Here is a 19,105-nt window from a genome sequence, read left to right as displayed (position 1 = left end):
TTTGTATCACAAATTTTAATGGAACCTTGTATATATTTCTGTACTTTTTTCCATATTGCTGTCTCTCACCTCGATTTTTTATTTTCTCAATCTTCATCTTATTGACGCTCTCCTTTCTCTATTGTCTCTCTTTCTTTACGTTCTCTCTCCCTCCCTCACTATCTCTCTCTATCTTCGACGCTAGCCCACGATTTCGATTACTTACTCTCTCTCTCTCTCTCTCTCTCTATCTGAGCCTGTCTCTCTTTATTCGTCCTCGCTCTCTCTCTCTCTCTCTCTGTCTCTCTCTCTCTCAGTCTGTCTCTCTTTCTTCTCTCGCTTCCACCTATTCTCCCACATTCTCTCTCTATCATTCTTCCTCCAATGTCTTTCCTAAATATTTTTCTGTCCTTCTCTTTTCCTCTCTCTCCTATCTCTCTCTATCTCTCGCTCTCTCTCTCTTTCTCTCTATTTCTTGGAATCACTCTTATTATCAATCTTTTATCTCGTTCTACATATCATTTTCTCTCAATCTTTCTTTTCCCACTGCTCTACTCTTTCTCACTCTTCTGTCTCTCTCTTGTCTATCTTTCTGCCCTTTCCCTATTCTTTCTCTTTTCTTTCCTCTATCTGCTCTCTCATATTCCCTCACTCTCACTATCACCCTCCTTGTCTCTCTCTCTCTCTCTCTCTCTCTCTCTCTCTAACTACCTCTATCCTCTTACGTATGCCTGATGAATGATATATATTTATATATAGTATTTTCATTTATGGCTACAAATGCGAAATGCACGAAACGTTAGCTCGATTGACGGGATTTAGTAGATTGATCTGCTGCTAGATGCAACCGTTTGGCATAATGGATTACGGTTTATCCTGTTGACAATTCATTTGTTATGGCTGTGCGGCGTAGATGTTGTGCAATTTGCATGAAATCCAACACAAAGCTGACAGTAGACATTTTGATGACTCGGACAAAGAGACGATAGCAGTTGGATTGTGGGCGAGACCCTGGCCGTTGCCTGGATGTTCAATTTGGGAGAGACGAGGCGTGTCATGCACACACAAAAAAAAAAAAAAAAAAAAAAACGGAATAATGAAGACGTACACAAAAACATAATAGAACAGAACACACGCCAAATACAGCGCACACATTTCACATTTCAGGTCAACTCTAGACTCGAACTTTTCATGACAGTTGCCAATGGCAACAGCAACAGTGACAGCAACAGCAACAGCAACAGCAACAACAACTAAAAAATGGCCAGAACGGGGCGCTGATGCTAACAAAAGCGCATAAAAAAGAAACTTAACCCTGCATATGTGGGTAAAGAGTGGCCAAGGGTGGTGTTGAATGTTGTCCCTTGCTCCCAGCCTCCCTCTCCCTCTCACTCTCTCGCTCTATTTGTATTGCCTGCTGCCACTGACGCGCATAGCATAAAAATAAGTTGCCTTTGTTTGCCCAGGCAGACAGACACGAGTGACGACAATGACGACGACGACGACGACGACGGCGACGGCGACGGCGACGGCGACGGCTCTGACAATGTCGCTCGCAATGAGGCGCATAAAAATGCAATGAAATAAATGCTGTTAATTTCAGACGCAGACGCACAGCAACAGCAACAGCAATAACAATAACAACTAGTAGCTGGCGGTGCTCTAGCCGAGCTGCTGGCATGTGAGGCGGCCGTTAAGCCGCAGCAAAAAGTGTCAAGTGCGGGCCAACAGCCAAAATCAAAGCCACATACTCAGCCCGCCCACAAAAGTAGGCAACGCTTTTTCTCTTTTTAAGCATCCCAAGTAGTTCATGCATGCTGCTTAGCCGAATCTTCAGGGGCAAAATCCACACAGAATATTAAAATTCCGTTTGGTTTCCAATTGCACATATATCTGTATACATATATGTATATATAAAGATAGCCAGGCAACAACCTCCTGAACTAAAATCTATCAAATATCCATCAACTATTCCCATAAACTTTGTCTGCAATATCGCTGCAAACTCTTGCCTCTCCAAAGCTGCAAATGCTGTTTGCGCTTTCGTTCCCTAGCCTTAAAAATATAGATTAACTTAATTTCTGCTTGCGTAAGAGCACTAAGGAAATACCCTGAGCTAATTATATACAAATTTTCGACTGAAAAAATGAAAAATAAGAAGGAAACCAAGTAAAAAGTTCTAGTCGAGAAAAAATAGCCGACTAGAAAATACCCAGAAATCAGAGTAGGGTCTGATCTGCGTTTTTAATGTGCTAGTTAACATGAATCTAGTTTAGCTTTTTTCTTATAAATATGTTTATATTTTATCAGTTAAGTGCTATGCTACCCTTAGTAGGAATTATTTCTAGTTTTATGTGGCATAAGCTTACAAAATCTAAATACATCGCATTTTATAAGACCAATAAAATCTTTAAGTAAACTTAAGACGTTTTAGTGACGCTCACCGCCTCTACCAACACCGTCACTTCACTGCTCGAACACCAGCTGGTAAATGCAGGCTAAAGTAACAGGTGATAGGTTAAGCACAATTCAATTGCGATTTTTAGATGAGACAAGCATGCACTTGTGTGTGTATATGTATGATTATATGGAGAAAGTTCGAGCACTTAGTCAAGCGTTTTCTTTTATAACTTCTGCCTTACTTCACGGATTTTAATGAATTTGCCTGTATTTAATCTACGTATTCTATAGAGTATTTGTAAATATAGTTTAGCCGGAAGCTCTGTCAAATATTGGCTATATTTTCAATTGTACTAGAAATTCGAAAATGTATTAAAAAAGTAAAAAATCTGTAAATTGTATAAGTGAATAAGTAAAGAAAAAAAAGTCCATAACTCAGAATAGTTATCAATTATTTAAATAAACTTGATCTGCACGTGCTCTCTTAAAGATTCTGAGTCCTATAGATAGAAAGACTACCGAACAGGCAGTCGAATATCGTAAGACATATACTTTATGCTCTCTGTCATGCCTCCTTCAGCCTGTTACAGAAAACCAGTATACCCTGCACCCTGCTTATTTGCAATGGGTTCAGGCCATTCGGCCGCATAGTCCGGCGTTATCGCCTCGTTAAAAGTAACTAAATAGTTGCACTTGGCAATTTTTGTACATGAAAATACTTTTCAACTATTTGCGATTTCTTTTCTGTTTTTGTATTCTTTTGCTTGCAGATATTATCAGGCTAAACTTTTGCTGGCTGTGTTATGGAAAACAAAGACATTAAATATTATTCGATCAATGGCATGGCAGTTGTTTGCCTTGGCTATTATTTTAAAAGTCGTTTTTGTCCTCGTTTGTTTACGAAATTGACAGAAACACACACACACACACACATACACAATAGCGATAACACCTGACTTGTAAACACACACACACACATACACAGCGCCTCTTGTTTGTTTTTCTTTTCCCTTGTTTTTTACTGCATATACTATTGGCATTTTCTAACTAACCACGACTCATTCTCTGCATGTGCATAAGCGTGCATAACTGAGCGAGTGTGTGTGTGTGTGTGCGTTATCTTGTCAGCTGCCTTTGCCTGTGTGTGTGTGTGTGTATTTGTGCATTCGTGTGTAATGCCTTGCGAAAAGCTTTCTCAGTATTTCGCTTTGCAGAATTGTTCACACTAAAAATATTTGTACGTTTATTTCGTTCACAGCTGGCTGCTAATGCAGTGCCAGACAGAGATGCAGGTAGCTCACGCATACACATGCATGCATACACACGCACAAGCACACAGGCGCCTTTGCCATTGGCACGCCCACCTACCCAAATTCGGTGGCTTTTGCTGACTTGTAGGTGTAAGTCGACGCTTTTTATCTGAATGAATGTCGCCCTAGCTATGTATGTGTCTATATATGTCTGTCTGTATGTGTGTGTGTGTGTGTGTGTGTGTGTGTGTGTGTATATTGCTGCAGCATTTATTTCTCATGCTGTTGCAATTTTATTGCTGCATTTGTATGTTCATCTTTTACTTTGCTTTCGGCTGTGCCTAAATAAAAACGAAACGCCTGAACGTATGCAACGTTTTTTTCTTTTGGTATTTTCCTGTTGCTCCTATGCTTCGTTCTGTTTACACACGCCAGCAAAACTATGGGCTTTGGCAACTTTGTCAACTTTGATGGCGTTGGCAGCCATCGCCATAATCTGGACGAGCTATTCGAATTAAATGGATTGTGAATTATATTTGTGCAGCACTCGAATGACAGTCAGTCAGTCATCATAAATTTTCAAATGAATGCGAATGCGAATGCGAATATGAGTATTTAAGTGCTTGCCGCATTCATTTTTTATGCTCTACATAAAAATTTGAGCAAGGAAAACGCGTTGACACTGTCGTAAGCCATGGCCATATAATATATATTATTTCCATATATAAATATATTATAAATATATGTATGCATGCATATATATTTCATGTTGAACAAATCGCATCAAGCAAGGAGCGTGTTTATTTCGTTTATTCAAGACTTATTTGCTTACTGACTTATTTAAATTAACTAAGGATATAATTGATTAGGTTAACGAACTAAATTTAACTAGTCAAATCCATTTTTTTGGCTCGAGTGAAAGCTAAAGACGTAAAATTTAAAACATATTTTCTGTTACGAACTTCTTCTAATTTCTGTGATACTTAACCACTATAATAGTTAAGGTATATTAAAAAATGCGCGATAGAGTTAGGACAACAACTGAAAAAAAATTTAATAAAAAAAATTTTTTTTATTGTTGTAATAAGTCTACACTGAAATTATTTTCCATAAAGAACTTTATATTTCCTTTTTTTTAACTTCGATAAAAATCGATCTATCAATAAATATTCAATCGATAGAATTTGAAAATGCCAGCTCGACAGAAGACGTGCATGCCATCTCATTCTCTATCAGCATCATCCGGGGCTACGCTCACCAGCAGCTATATTTCTGTCTCTCTCTCCTCCAACACTACTCTAATAATAAGACGATATGTTGTTGTGCAGCTCACTCTTACTTTACCACGTCAATTTGTGATACTGCATATATGTATATACATATAAAAATAGATAAGTATACCTATATTTCTGCTACACATATATACATACTAAAAGCATCAATAGCATGTTCCCTTTCCTCATTATCGATAACAATCGATCCCTTTATTTGAAGCCTAAAGCTTAGCTTAAATATTGATTTAAAGTAAACTGTGTTCCCTTTAACTTAGGATATTTCGAATTTGTTATACACACACCACACTAAGTTTCTATATAAAGTAGACAATATTATTCTTAACAAATCGATAATAAAGCAAACATTCAAGAAATTTTTCATGTGAGAGTACTCAATAATCATATACTAGCTTCCCCTTTTTTCAAATGGTATTTTCCTGGGCCTGGGTACTATACTATATGTATATATATATCATATATTTATCACAAAGATCGAATATCTACAAACCAAGTTAATAAATAACTAATTTCATATATAGACTGACTCTATGGGAAGAAACGCAGCTGTTGCATAAAGTGCGTACTATGCTTATATGTGGCTATCTGAGAGTGTATGCGTGTGTATAAACAAAACAAAAATTAACTGTTGAAATAGCAGATCGATGCAGCGCTTAGGATAACTACTGTTAAAGCAGAATAAAGTAGAGTGGTTCGAGGTATAGAAATACGAAGTCATAGTAGAATAAAGTTCTATGTGAAAGCGTTTTTATACTCATTCACGAAAGTGAATCAGTATATTGGTTTTGTGCAATGTCCGTCTTGCTGTCCGTCCGTCTGTCCGTCTGTCCGTCCGTCCGTCTGTCCGTCTGTCCGTCTGTCCGTATGAACGCAATCTATTTCGGCGCTATTGAAGCTAGAGACTTGAAATTTTGAACACATACTCGTGTATATCTCCGATTTATAAAGTGTTAAAATTTTCCCGATCCGCCCACTAGGGGCGTGGCAAATCGGAAAATGCATTTTCCGATATACCAGAAATCATGTTAGTTAAAGAGCTAGAAAGCTGAAATTTGGTATGTAGGTCCGCGTTGACCACCCAAGATCACGAGCTATGGCGGATATATCTACGCCCATTGGGGGCGTGGCAAATAGGATAAAACTGTATCTCCTAAAGTTGTAAACCTAAAGTGCTGAAATTTTGCACGTCAGCTAATGGTATGATTCTATAAAGTCTGAAGATAAATTATAAGTCTACGCCCAATGGGGGCGTGGCAAATCGGACCTGAAGATATAGTGATTTTTTAAATTCTCCTATATTTTGGACACTATTGATGGCAGAGACCTCAAATTTTGTATATATACTCGGACTGATCACCCAAGACCAAAAAGTTTTGTCGGATATATGTCCGCCCACAGGGGGCGTGGCAAACCGCAAAAGTTTATATCTCCTAAAGTATAATAGCTAGAAGCTTCAAATTTGGATAGTTGAGTTACTGGTAGCATCCTCTATCGATTCCCCAAAAATAATTTTTACGCCTCCTTAGGGGCGTGGCATATCGAAAAATACCCTGTAATTTTCACATTTTTTGAGGGTAAGCATTCAAACTTTTCAGTTAGGGTACCGTTATCTCTTTCTAAAAACTGACCAAAAATGAGGTGTCTACGCCCAGTTGGGGCGTGGCAAATCGGAAAAACCTGTATATTCTACAGTATTAGAGCGAAACTTAACTACTAAATTGTTGATGGGATGTGAATGAGTATTCCGCAGTCGGTAACGCCCGACTGCAACGTTCTTACTTGTTTTTTTAATAAGCTGTGCGAACTGTAAATTGCTGTTGAAATATTCTCAGTGGAAAAAGTCAACTCATTGATTTTTCTTAATTTTTAATTGTTGTATTGGAAAAAATAAAATTTTGGGTTTTTTTTTTTTTTTTTTTGTAGTTGTTATGAAGTGAAAAATCTGTACACAAATTTTATATTTTTACAAGACATTTAGTAGAATTAGTTAAGAGCTAAACCCCCTATTTAGAGGTGAATTTTGTAGCAAAATTATCCTATCTGAATACATATGTATTGACAAGTGTAGAAAGTGTAGTAAAATCTTTGCTATGGCTGAATGTGCAATACGGTTTTCGTTTCGCCATTATCCAAATTTCAAGTCTCTAGGCTAATTTCAATATACTCATTTTATTTTTGTGAAGGAGTATAAATATATAGATATTTCAGAATGAAAGAAGTTAAAAAGCAAGAATATAAATATTTTATATTAATTATTTAATATTCTTTTGCTTTACTCATATACTGGCCAATTGAAGTCAGCTTATTATCTCATTAAAGGCAATGAAGAATTGAAAGTTTCAATCACTCCTCAGGGTCTCCGCTGTCTACGCTAATGCCTCGTCGAATGCCAGAAATACAAATTCACATAAGGACATATCTATTCACTCGCATCTAAACACATCAAGCCCCAGATAGACTATGTATCTATTAACAAAAATCCATAGCTCTCAGGGTTGTAAAGCATAAAGCACATCAATAAATTATCCATATATCCTATGTAGGGCAACAAGAATATGTTAGAAGTCGAGCGCACAGGACAGCATAATTATAGTTTCCCGACTCCCACTAACAACCGAACTTAATCAAATATCGATATTTTTCGATTGGCCACTCCTCGACGGGCGCACCACCTGATAAATTATGCTACTACTGAGCTGGGTCAACCGTAATTTATGAGAGCAAACTTTGCGCTGGCAGGCTGTAAAGCTATGCGGGCTAGATGGTGGGGGATTCCAAAAGTATTAAACTGTAGCTGAGTTAGAAGTATATAAAAGAATTCATGTAGAGAGGGACATGGAAGGCACGGCGTAAAAAACGTATAAAGTGGGTATTCAGACTTGATAAGGCAGCAAGTCGAAAGTGGCCATTGAATGCTTCAGCTACAGATGGATATACCACGAAACCTACATACTATCATCTTTGTTTCCTTACCAGAGTAAAACCTATATTGCCTGTCTTCGTTTTTCTATCGAGTATTTAAAACAAGTATTCGAAACTGTTCAAGGTTTTGTGAAGGAGCACTCAAAAAGTAATTTCGTCAGACGAGTAGTTCATAAATTCGAAAAAGTCCAGTCACTAACTACGAATGGAAAATCCACAAAATCTATAAGACCCTAAGGCACTGCGCACAGAGCCTTGATATACATTTAAGAAATGGGCGTGAGTATTCAAAGGTATTCAAAAACTATGAACACTTTGTCAGACGAGTCCAAACCGAAATACGAGTTTCTAACCATAGAGGAACCTTTCACAAAACCTAAATACTCTTTACTTTCTGTAAAATATTGAATGTGCATGGGTATTCAAAAAGTATTCAAAGGTAAACTAGATAACCCAAATGCAAGTCTTTTGCCACCAATGGATATTCCACAAATGCTATATGCTCGTAATGCATGGTAAAACATTAGGCGCAAAGACGAATACACTTATGAGATATATGAGTAAGGATTCAGAGAGTATTAAAAAATATGAACACGTAGTGAGTTGAGTCAAAACAAAAGAACCTTTCTCAGAACCCAGATACTCTGAGCACAAGCCCCAAATATACGCTTGAGGAATATGCGTAAAATATTCAATGTCAATAAGTATTCAAAAGGTATTTAGAAGTATTCAAACTGGATACCAAAAGTCGAATCTCTAACTTTTGAGGAGCCACTCACAAAACCTTCTCTTAAAGCTTTGTTAGCAGTATTAAGCTCAAAACACATCTATAATCTTAAGCAATGTGCTGGAGTATTCTAAAGTATTAGGCACAAGTCCCATATACTCTTCACCTTTTTTGAGCGGGTATTTAAAATGAATTAACACTTTGCGAGGCGAGTGAAAACTGGATAACAAAAAATCGAGTCTCTCAAGGGAACTTTCACAAAACCCATTTACGCTTCTAGCTTTTTATTGAGCGCTCCAAACGTATTAAACACAAAGCCTGGACCCTCATAACGCTTTATGAAATAGCATTAAAAGAAAAGTGTGAAAATGTATTCAAGAAATTCAAGTGTAAAGAGCCTTTCACAAAACCCATTTACACTTAACACTTTAGGAACGAAAATTCGGCAACAAAAATAACTTTTCTGAGAATTTTGCCAATTAAACGTATCTATTGGGTATACCTAGAAGTCTATTATTGTCAGTTACAGTTACTTCAAAATTGTCAGCATACAAAATTTTTCTATTTTTTTTTTTAATTCACTGAAGCACCACAAATTACATTGGAATGACAAAATTCTTGACACTTGGCGTTGCTCGGACGATGGCCTCGCGTTTGTTGTAAAGAGATTTGTTGCATTATCAATTATTTAATAATTGTTATAAATTAAAAGGCACTTCCTGTGAGTTGCTGTTGTTGTTGTTGTTGTTGTTGTTGTTGTTGTCACGTTTCAGCTGTCGAATGTGCGGCAATTGAGGCTCGGCACGCAATCTTCGTGTAGCTAAGCCAGCGACAGATTTCGGATTGCATTTGGACAAAGCAGACATCCAATATACCCTGCCAGTAGTAGCTACCTACTCTCTCTCTCTCTCTCTCTCTCTCTCCCTCTCTTTCGCTCAGTATGTCTGTGTCTCTGTCTCACTTGCTGGTTCTCTCAGCCTCGGCTTGTATTTATTATGATTACATGGCATTTGTGTGGGTGATTGCACCCATTGAGGTGCCAGTGTATTGCGGGTGCGGGTGGCACAGCGTTAAGGGGGCATGCCATCCGAGAGTGAAAGACTTACAAAATGACAAACTGACAGTGTGACAGGCGAGGCAGGGCACGGCGGGGCAGAGCGGGGCGGGCAGCTGGAACGGGCGGAACGGTCGGGGCGAGGAGCAACCGCAGCTGCTGCCTCTGCTAGTGGGAGTGAATCAACTTATTTTTTTGTTTACATAATCCTTGCACGTTGTCTGCTTGTATGTGTGTGTGTGCGTGTGTGTTTCTGTCTGTGTCTGTCTCTCTCTCTCTCTGTGTGCGTGCGTGTGTGTGTGTGCCCTCCGTCTATGCATGTGTGTGCGTGTGTGTGCAAGTCAAATCGCAGCTTCCACCTGCAGCCCATTCGAGCTGCCTTTGAAAAGCGGCAACTGCTGGACCGCAGAATGTTAATTTGGGTCAAGTTTTGTAAGCGTTACAAATGCCAAGCCCCACATTCCAAGCACATACAAATACATATATAAATATATCTACATTATGTATGTATGTAATCATATTTATATATATATATATATATTTGCGACTTTCCTGCAGCACAAAGGTATGCAACACATTTATATATATCTATATATATAGGTGATATAAACACTTGATGTTTTGGTCCTTTTTGTTTTGTCTCTGTGCTTTATCATTGCCTGATTGGCTGCTCATTGTTATTGTTATTGTTATTGTTATTGCTATAGTTGCTTTTGTTCTGCATGCTTTCATTAGGCATTTGTTGTTGTTTTTTAATTTCCGTTATTTCATTTATTTTTTGTTTTTATTTTCACTTTTGTTTTGTTGCTTACTTTCAATACTTGACGTCGTTGATATTTCTCGCTTGTTTATTTTGTAAAATTTTATTTAAATTTTATATTAAATATTTGAATAAATATATATATCTGTATATATATTTTCGTTAAGGCATTTATTGTGCAAAAAACTGTTAACTTTAAAAAAATATATATATATATATTTGTCGACAACAACAAAAAAAAAAAAAGTGGTAACAAGGCGAACAAACTGTTGTTAGAAATATTATATTTATGGCGTTTGTTGTTGGATGCGCTGACTGCGCTTGCTGCTCTTGGTGTTTGTGTACGTGTTCGACGTGTTGGCGCACTCGAGTTGCGTTGCGTTTGTTTGGCGGTCAAATCAACGACTGAAAGCGTTGCCACGTTCCACGAGCGAACGAACCAACCGACAAACATTTAATGGTGTGCCAGATGAGAGCCGTGTGTCTCGTATGCCCAGTCTCTCCACGTCTTTGTGTGTGTGTGTGTGTGTGTGTGTGTGTGTGTGTCAGTGTGTGCGTTGAGCATTAACAGCAAGCACAAGAACTATACACACACACACACACACACACATATATATATACATGAATGGGGCTGCACGGTGCTGCCAACTTGGTCCGTGGTGAATTTGGGGCCGCTGCTACGGCTCCTGGCGCTGCTTCAAGTTGCGTGCGGCATGTGTGTGGAGCGGCGGGCTGCGGTTCATAGCCGACTTATATAACGCACACTAGCAACGAACTCACCACACGTAAACGTAACGCAGGCAGCAGCAGCAGCAGCAGCAGCAGGCAGCAGGCAACCAAATGCGGCGAGCTTTTCACCACACCCACAGCGACAGAGAGGTGAGCGCAGCTGTGCTGTGCTGGTGTGCGTGTTAGAGGCGCGCTGGTATGCGTGTTAAAAGCTGCACCAGCAACATGGACAAGAACTTCCAACCAAATCACCAACAACAGCAACAACAACAGCAACAGCAACAGCAATGCGACCAAAAATTAAATGAAAATAGCCATTGCCTAATGCCAGGCGCTACAAAAGATAAGCAACAGCTCAAAAAAAAAAAAATAATAAAAATAAAAATTTCTATAAAAGAAAATGATTACGAAGAAAATCGTATGTCACACATTCTCCGTATGAATGGCACCGTGCGTCAAGCAGTTAAACGCTGGGGTCTGACGTACGCACCGCTGTCAGTCAAACAGTTGAACAAACAAACAACACACAATACAACAGTAGCACACACTCACATACACAGACAGACACACGCACACTCACACACTCAGACAGAGATGGCGGAGGCAGAGTCAGAGGCAGTGTAATGAAAACATTCGCCTTTTCGCCAAGTTGCGTGTCTTTAAATGACGTAACCACCGGCTACAGCACACAACGTACCACTACATAACGGGCCATGGGTACCGTTCAGTTCAGTTCAGCATTGAATGCGCGACGCCCATATCCACGTGCTTGGCCCCCGGGCCAACGACCATCATTGAGAGTTTGCCCAGTTAAAAGTTTACATTTACATATCTGATGTGTTTTCCTTTTCTTTTGCTTTCATTTTTTTTTTTTTTTGTTGTTGTTGCTTCTCTTGTTGTTGTTGCTTGTTGTTTTTGCCACGCTTGTTAATTGCCCAGTGGCCACGGCTTCAGTTTTTATGGCGCCCGGGCCCAAGCAGCCATTAGGTGTTAATTTGACGAAGACGGACAGAAAAAAAAAATAAAAAACAGAAAACAGAAAACACACAGTAAGTGCCAGTAACTAAGTAAGCAACAATGCAATACAAGACAATGGTACACAATTCTTCTGCCTCCCTCCCTCTCTCTCTCTCTCTGTCTCTTTCTTTCGCAGCACGCATATATCAGCGAAATACTGCATGCAAAATCTCAAAAGGATTTCATGTATATCATAGTTCACTTTAGGTAATGAAAACATAAATGGAAGGCAGTACGAAAAGTCTAGTTAATGGTGTATAAAAACAAATACTAAGAGTTCATTTTTATGTGGAATACCTACATATGTCAGCTATATTAGATTAGGTTACACTATTATAAATAGAAATATTAGATTATTGTAGTAACTGTAATAATAGTAGTAAATTGTAGTAATAGTAGTAGGAATAATAATAAACAGTAGTAGTAAATGCTATAAATGGTTGTAATAATAGTAATGAACAGTAGTATAAATAATGACAAATAGTAGGTAGAATGCTAGTCAGTACTAGTAGTAGTAAAAGTATTATTAGCTGAAGAAATAGTAGTATTAATGGAATAAGCAGTTGGAGTGGAAATAATAATAGTAATAGTAGCGGAAAAAATAGTAGTAATGGTATTAGAAGTATAGTAGAAGTAATAGTAGTAATAGTAGGTGAAGAAAGAATTGTACTAATAAATAGAATAGAGGTAGTAGTATATGTAATAGTAGTAATGTATGTTGAAGAAATAGTAGTAGTAATAGAATTAGCAGTAGTAGTAGAAGTAGTAATAGTAGCTGAAGAAATTGTAGTAGTAAAGTAAAGCTGGTAGTAGTAGTAGAAGTAATAGTGGTAATGGTAGCAAATGAAATATGTAGTATCTAGAGAAGTAAGTAACGAAATAATACTATAGTAGCTCTATTTTTTAGCTACTACTACTAATATTTCATTGCAATAATTACGCCTACAGATACTACTTCATCTGCTACTATTACTACTATTACTTATATTATACTACTAAATCTATTACCTAGTAGTAAGGTAATAGAATTAGTAGTAGTGGTAAAATAATATAAATTATAATAGCAGATGAAATAGTATATGTAGGAGGAATTATAGCAAAAGTAGCAGAAAAAGTAGTATTAGTAGCAGCAAGAGTAATAATAATGAAAATAGTAGTAATAGTAATAGAAATAGTATCACTAGATATGGTAACAGTCGAAGTAATATCACTAAAAATATTCGTGATAGAAACAGTAGTAGTAATACCACATTTCCTACCCAAATGAAAATATTCTTAAACAGCGTAATATTCAGTATTCACAATTAAGGTTAAATAAAACAATTTATTGAAAATAAATAAACTTTATAACTTAGCCAACGCTTTAGAAAATAACATTTCTTAAATATAAAAATCATCAGTTAGCAAAAAAAAAATATAATAATAATAATACAACATTATTTATGGCTATTAATATTAAAAGCCAAAAAAGACTTTCCAACCTTCATTGAATACTGGAATTGTGATGCGAAAGAGATTTAAGCTAGACGAGTCTGCTTCTTCTTTCTTAGCTGAAATGAAAACGAAGGAAACAAGATTATGAGGAAAAAATACTACTCCCAAAAAAAAGTAAAAAAAAAAAAAACTTGGAGTGAACTGATAAAATATCAAGTAAAACCTATGCAAAATAAGTTTCTTTTGATTTTGGGACAAGAACTTCAGCTACATCAGAAAATAAATTGAAGAAGATGATTAATTAAACAGAACAAGATGTACACTTAAGAAAAGAAATTTGTTATCGATTAAAATCGAACAGAAATCGATAATGTAGACAAGAGTAACCCGAGTTGCGTATGTTTTAAAGCCCGTACTGCACCGCTTACATATTTCGAGATGAATCGATTCAAGCACAAGAGCAAACAGATCAATATACATACTTTTATGGGCTCGGCCACGCCCTCTGCGGACTGTGCACAGTGGCATTACGCCCTGCTTAGCCTTGTTTTAAAAGGGGCTACAAGCAACTCGAGCAACTTCTTAAAATAGGTCTGACAGCTCTGACCTTAAGCAAGGCAATGTTACTGCGATGTGTACTTAAAATCGGGCCGAATTTGTTTTCTTTTTATAAACAATTTATCTGCCTGGACAGCAGCCTTAACTAACTAAAATGTTTGAGAAACCCCTAAAAAAGAGAGAAAATATAAAAAAAATAAAAATAAATATAAGAAAATAACAAAAAACATTATTAATTACCATTTAGCTATCTCCCTCTCTCTCTCTCTCTCTTTTTGACTCGCTGTCTCTATCTCTCTGCTTGTTTACAATTTATCAAATTTGGATTTAGGATTGATTTGAGTTTACCTGCAATTAGGTAATTGAAATTGGCTCGCAATTGTTTGCCTCTCAGTTTGTTTTTGTTTTGTTTGCTTTTCTTGGCTCTGAAAGGAGAAAAATACAAAAATAAATAATAAAAAAAAAAAGAAACAATAACAGAAAAATGAAAATGAAAATGAAATGAAATGATGGAAATGTTTATGCTCGGACATAAAAATAGTCAAGAGTTCACATAATTTATGGAGCACATATAACGCTAGCCCAGTTGCCAGTTGCAAGTTCTGCCGCCCCCGCCCCGCCCCCATCGTATTTCATGATGTTCTCAAAACAAACATTTTTTAGCCAAGCATTCCATTGCTGTCAATCGAAATGTTCGAAAAGTTCAGCTGCGAACGCTGATGATTAGGTGGGAAGATAAATTTTAATTTAATGAACCATTTTTGGGTTCAACTCGAGAAGCACGACTATTGAATACCCTCTGCTATTGGTGTCTTCAATTTGGGCTGAAAGCAGCTAAGATCTTGGCGAATCTATGAAGATCTGAATGCTTAAGCAATCCCACTATTGAATACTCTTTCTTAACGTCCCGCTTACTCTTAAATTGACGAAGCTGGGAAGATAAATTTGAGCATTAGCAATTATTCTATGTATACCCTATCTTTTCGACTGATAAATTTAATTTTAAGGAACAAATTCCTGGTTTTACATGACAGATTCGACTATTGAATAACCGTCCGTGTCCTCAGTCAACGAAGCGGGGATGATCAATTTCAAATGAATGAAGAAATTTTGAGTATTACTTAGAGGGCCCACTATCTAATACCCTTTCTTATATGTTTCTATACGATTGATGAAGCTGAAAACAAAAATTTTAATTTGATGGATCAGTTTTATGTACTCTCAAGCCCATATAAATCCTATACATAATGCAAAGATCTCTGTAATCTCTGTAATGAATCAGGGCCTGAATATGGAAGTTCTACAAAGTTCTATGCCAGTCAAAATATTTGAGTTCCCGGTTCAAGCTCAAAAACATAATACCTCATATACTACCCACACGGGAGTAAACAAATCTTGAGAATAAAAAATACTTAAATAGTAATTTAATTTTATAGAGTTGGCATTGAATATCTGAACAGTGCTAAGTGTTGTTTATATAAATTATATTTAATCTGTTCTATTATTAAAAAGCCATTTATCATTCACTTTTTGTATTCCTTTGAATTTTAAGTAAACATAAACATTAGGTTATATCTTTTCTATTTAGTATTACATATAACTCCCTGTAAACACATAGGGCATAATACGGAATGCAAACAAAAAAGCTGATTCGGTTAATTGACAGCAAATATGCAAAGGGCTGACAGTGGGAATAGTGTAATGGGAGTTACTCTATGTGAGACCTGGATGAGATAATAAAGAAATAACCCACTGCTGTTATATAAATGCTTGATTAGGAAAAGCAAATGAGTCATTTTAGAAATTTTAATTCATCTATTTTCTAGGAGAGTTACAGCAATTTGAAGACTTTATTCATGCTTCATCGATAACTTTTCTTCATGAAATCGATAAACGTCGATAGTAGACTTCAGACATCGATCGTAAATTTCTAGAGTTTTGAGTTGCCAAATTTGATAGTCGGCTTCGCCTTAGGTATACCATAAATAAGCTAATTGTATTCCCCATAGCAATTGAAATTATTTTGTAAATCTAAAGGGGTTTAACATATCGTCTAGTAGATTTTCCCTCTAGATTTGTTTATATATAATATTTTATATTTAATACTTTATCATATATTTTTATTTTTATTTATATTTTATATTTTTTATCTTTTCTATTTTGTCTTATATATTAAATATTTTATAATTAATTTTTTTTTTTTTTTTTTTTTTTTTTTTATATATTCAATGTTTTATATTTTATAATTTTTATTTCATATTGGGTGACTTTAATTTTATATATAACATTTTAGAAAATTACAAATTAAATGATATTGAACTTTTTCAGAAACAAGAAATGCCATCAAGTGACGAAACATATAACAGTAAAAATATATCAAGTATAATGTATCAAGACTGTTAGCCTGTACTCAATATATAATAGAAGCTATCCAACATATTTCTATATACAAATACAATATATAATAGAATGTGACCCATTTCATAAAATATATTTTGACAATCTATAAATTGATAAACGATTTCCATTATACAAATCCAAAAATGTCAGACTTGCATATGAGTATATGAGAGTTGTGAAAAATAGTCAAACTTTGTCCCGTCCAGTTCGCTTCATGTTCTTTATGTTCTATACAGCAAAGTTTTTATACTTATGTAATAGTTGTTAGCCAGAGAATTGGATTGCGTCATTTCGGGCTGGGGGTTTTAAAGTTTTTGATAGCTCTTGGCTTGATAGCCGTTGGCTTTTGGCTGTTAGCCGTGACTATGGGACAGACTGTGGCACTGCTCCGTTAACAGGCGACAAGCCGTGCAATCATAGATAAGAAACAGAGCCCGCAGAAGCGTGTGGCTTGAGCAGGGTCGCGCATAGTGAAGCCGAAAATGAAATGAAAATAAGAAGAAGACCTTGTAGAGTCCTCGTAAGCGCTGACTAATCAGCGTCATTATCAAAAAAGTACCACAAAAGCACCAACAAGAGCTAAACAAGCGCCCAAACAATAACAACAGCTGAGTGTGGAGTGTGTGTGGGTGTGTGGGTGAGTGGGTGAGTGGTTGAGTGGTTGAGCTGGGTTGTATTTGTGGAGTATATGATAGGGGGCAGAGCGGGCAGGGGGAGTGGGGTATTTGCCGTTGACTGAGTGGGTAAAGAGGCATCGTTCGTGATTATCATTCCAGTTTTTACGCGAAAGTGCTTTTTAATGTCTGTGAGCATTTTAAATAATTAGCTAATGTGGGCGGCAAGGGGGAGGCGCACATCGAGGAGGGGGGCGTGGCAGACGTAATTAGCCAGGCGTTGTCCAAAGGGAGACATTTGTTAATGCTGTTGTTTCTTACTCTTGTTTTTTTTTTTTTTTTTTTTTTTGATTAGCTTCTTCTTAATAGAACGGCAATTTTAAAAGAGTTACGGCCCCAGGGCTGTGGCTTCATTGACAAAACTTGAGCGAGCTCCAAATGTGGCTTTTCAGTTGTCGAAATGTGGTGAACTTTCTACCCAGTCAGCGCCCCAATGAAAATGGCCAATTGAAGTTGATTGAAACACAGTTAAAACTGAATGAGAAAATGATGTCGCAGCCCTGAGACGTACAACTGTGTCAATGTCTCTGCCAGTGTGTGTGTGTGTGTGTGTGTGTGTGTGTGTGTGTGTGTGTGTGTGTAAGTGTAAGTGTGTGTATTTCATGGCCGATAAGGCGGCTCACATAGCGTATGCGCATTGTTTGCCGCATGTTGGCTTTTATGGCAAACATTTTTGGTCTTATTCGGGTGCTACAACAAAATTAATTTTCAACATAATACAAAGATGGAGCAAATGGAGCCGGAGTTGGTCCCAATGTGGCGCCGCCTTGGTGTGGTGTAGGCCGTGCGCCATAAAAATGTAACAACAGCGGCACAACGACGAAAAAAAAATGAAATAATAATAAATAAATTCATTAACATAAAACACAACGGGTGGGCGGGTGAGTGGGTGGTTGGGTGGTTGGCCTGGTCGAACGCTCGTTCATTGTGGATAACAGGCTGAAACAGTAGCTGCCCCCCCCCTCCAGCCACACCCCCGCCCGTCCTTCCGTTCGGGTGCGTGACGGAAGCTTGGGCTGGCTCGTTACCTGCCTTAGATTATCATCAGTGAATTGTTGTTTTCGCTTTTTTCTCTCTCTCTCTCTCTCTTCTAAATATGTGTGTGCGTGTATTGTTGTTTTTTTTCTTCAGAATTTGCTTTTGTTTCATAAAGAGCGACAACGTCGACGGCGAGGGCGACGTCAACTGCGATTCGTTAGCAGATCCTCAGCTGGCATACAGCAGAAAAAAACTTTAGCTTGAACTGTCGTTATTTACATAATTTTAACGCAATTTCGTTGCGTGTGTGTGTATGTGTGTTGGTGTGTGTATGTGTGTGTGTGTGTGTTTGTAGTGCCTGCTTTGCCGGCTGAGTGGCTCATCAATGGGCAAGGTAATCAAATATCAGAAGCAGTTTTTCCAGCTCTGACCATTTGTGGCACCCCCTGGCGGCGATTACACGCTCAACAAATGCCATTTGCAATCAAAAGGTGCCCGGGTAAGGGTTAAGGCGCTTTTACGCCTCATCAAAGCACTTTTCCGCTAGCTGCCGTCGTAAACTTTATTAATTGAGTTTGTATTATGTGTAAAGCATTTGCCACGTAGACAGACACAGCAGCCGCTCTTTCTTCCACTCTCTGTCTCTCTCTCTCTCTCCCTCTCTCTCTGTGTGTGTGTGTGTGTAACTCAGTCGAAAGTGCCGCATCATTGGCCGCAGGGCACTACTCAATGATTACTTTAGACTTTATGCACACACGCATCCCTCATGCCATGCATTGAGCACGTGCGTAAAGAAAATCAAAGTTTGGCTCATGATAATGCAAATTTCAGATAACCATAATATAAACATTATATATTCACTAATTTATATGATGACATTATATCCCCAAGTTCAATTTTAAGTACACTTTGCAAACTTTTAAAGTCTGGC

General features: G+C 37.4%; 1 protein-coding gene across 4 annotated transcripts in view; it reads right to left on the bottom strand.

Annotated features, from left to right (window-relative positions):
- The window catches only part of LOC6583968 (frequenin-1), a 28,997-nt gene extending 18,184 nt beyond the window's left edge, over positions 1-10,813 (bottom strand). For 2 of the 4 annotated variants that reach the window (XM_044007028.1, XM_044007032.1), the window contains exons 1-2: positions 10,652-10,813; positions 10,437-10,577 (exon numbers count right to left, since the gene is read on the bottom strand). The gene's annotated coding sequence lies outside the window, so the exon portion shown is untranslated. The remainder of the gene's footprint in view (positions 1-10,436; positions 10,578-10,651) is intronic. The other 2 variants (XM_002009592.4, XM_044007033.1) reach the window with 1 other exon arrangement.
- Between the last annotated feature and the right edge of the window lie 8,292 nt (positions 10,814-19,105).

Source organism: Drosophila mojavensis, unplaced genomic scaffold (genome assembly GCF_018153725.1).
Source record: "Drosophila mojavensis isolate 15081-1352.22 unplaced genomic scaffold, ASM1815372v1 contig_136, whole genome shotgun sequence".
Classification (NCBI taxonomy): Eukaryota; Metazoa; Arthropoda; class Insecta; order Diptera; family Drosophilidae; genus Drosophila; species Drosophila mojavensis.
The sequence above is the reverse complement of the archived record's forward strand: the minus strand, read 5'-3'. Positions and strand labels throughout refer to the sequence as shown.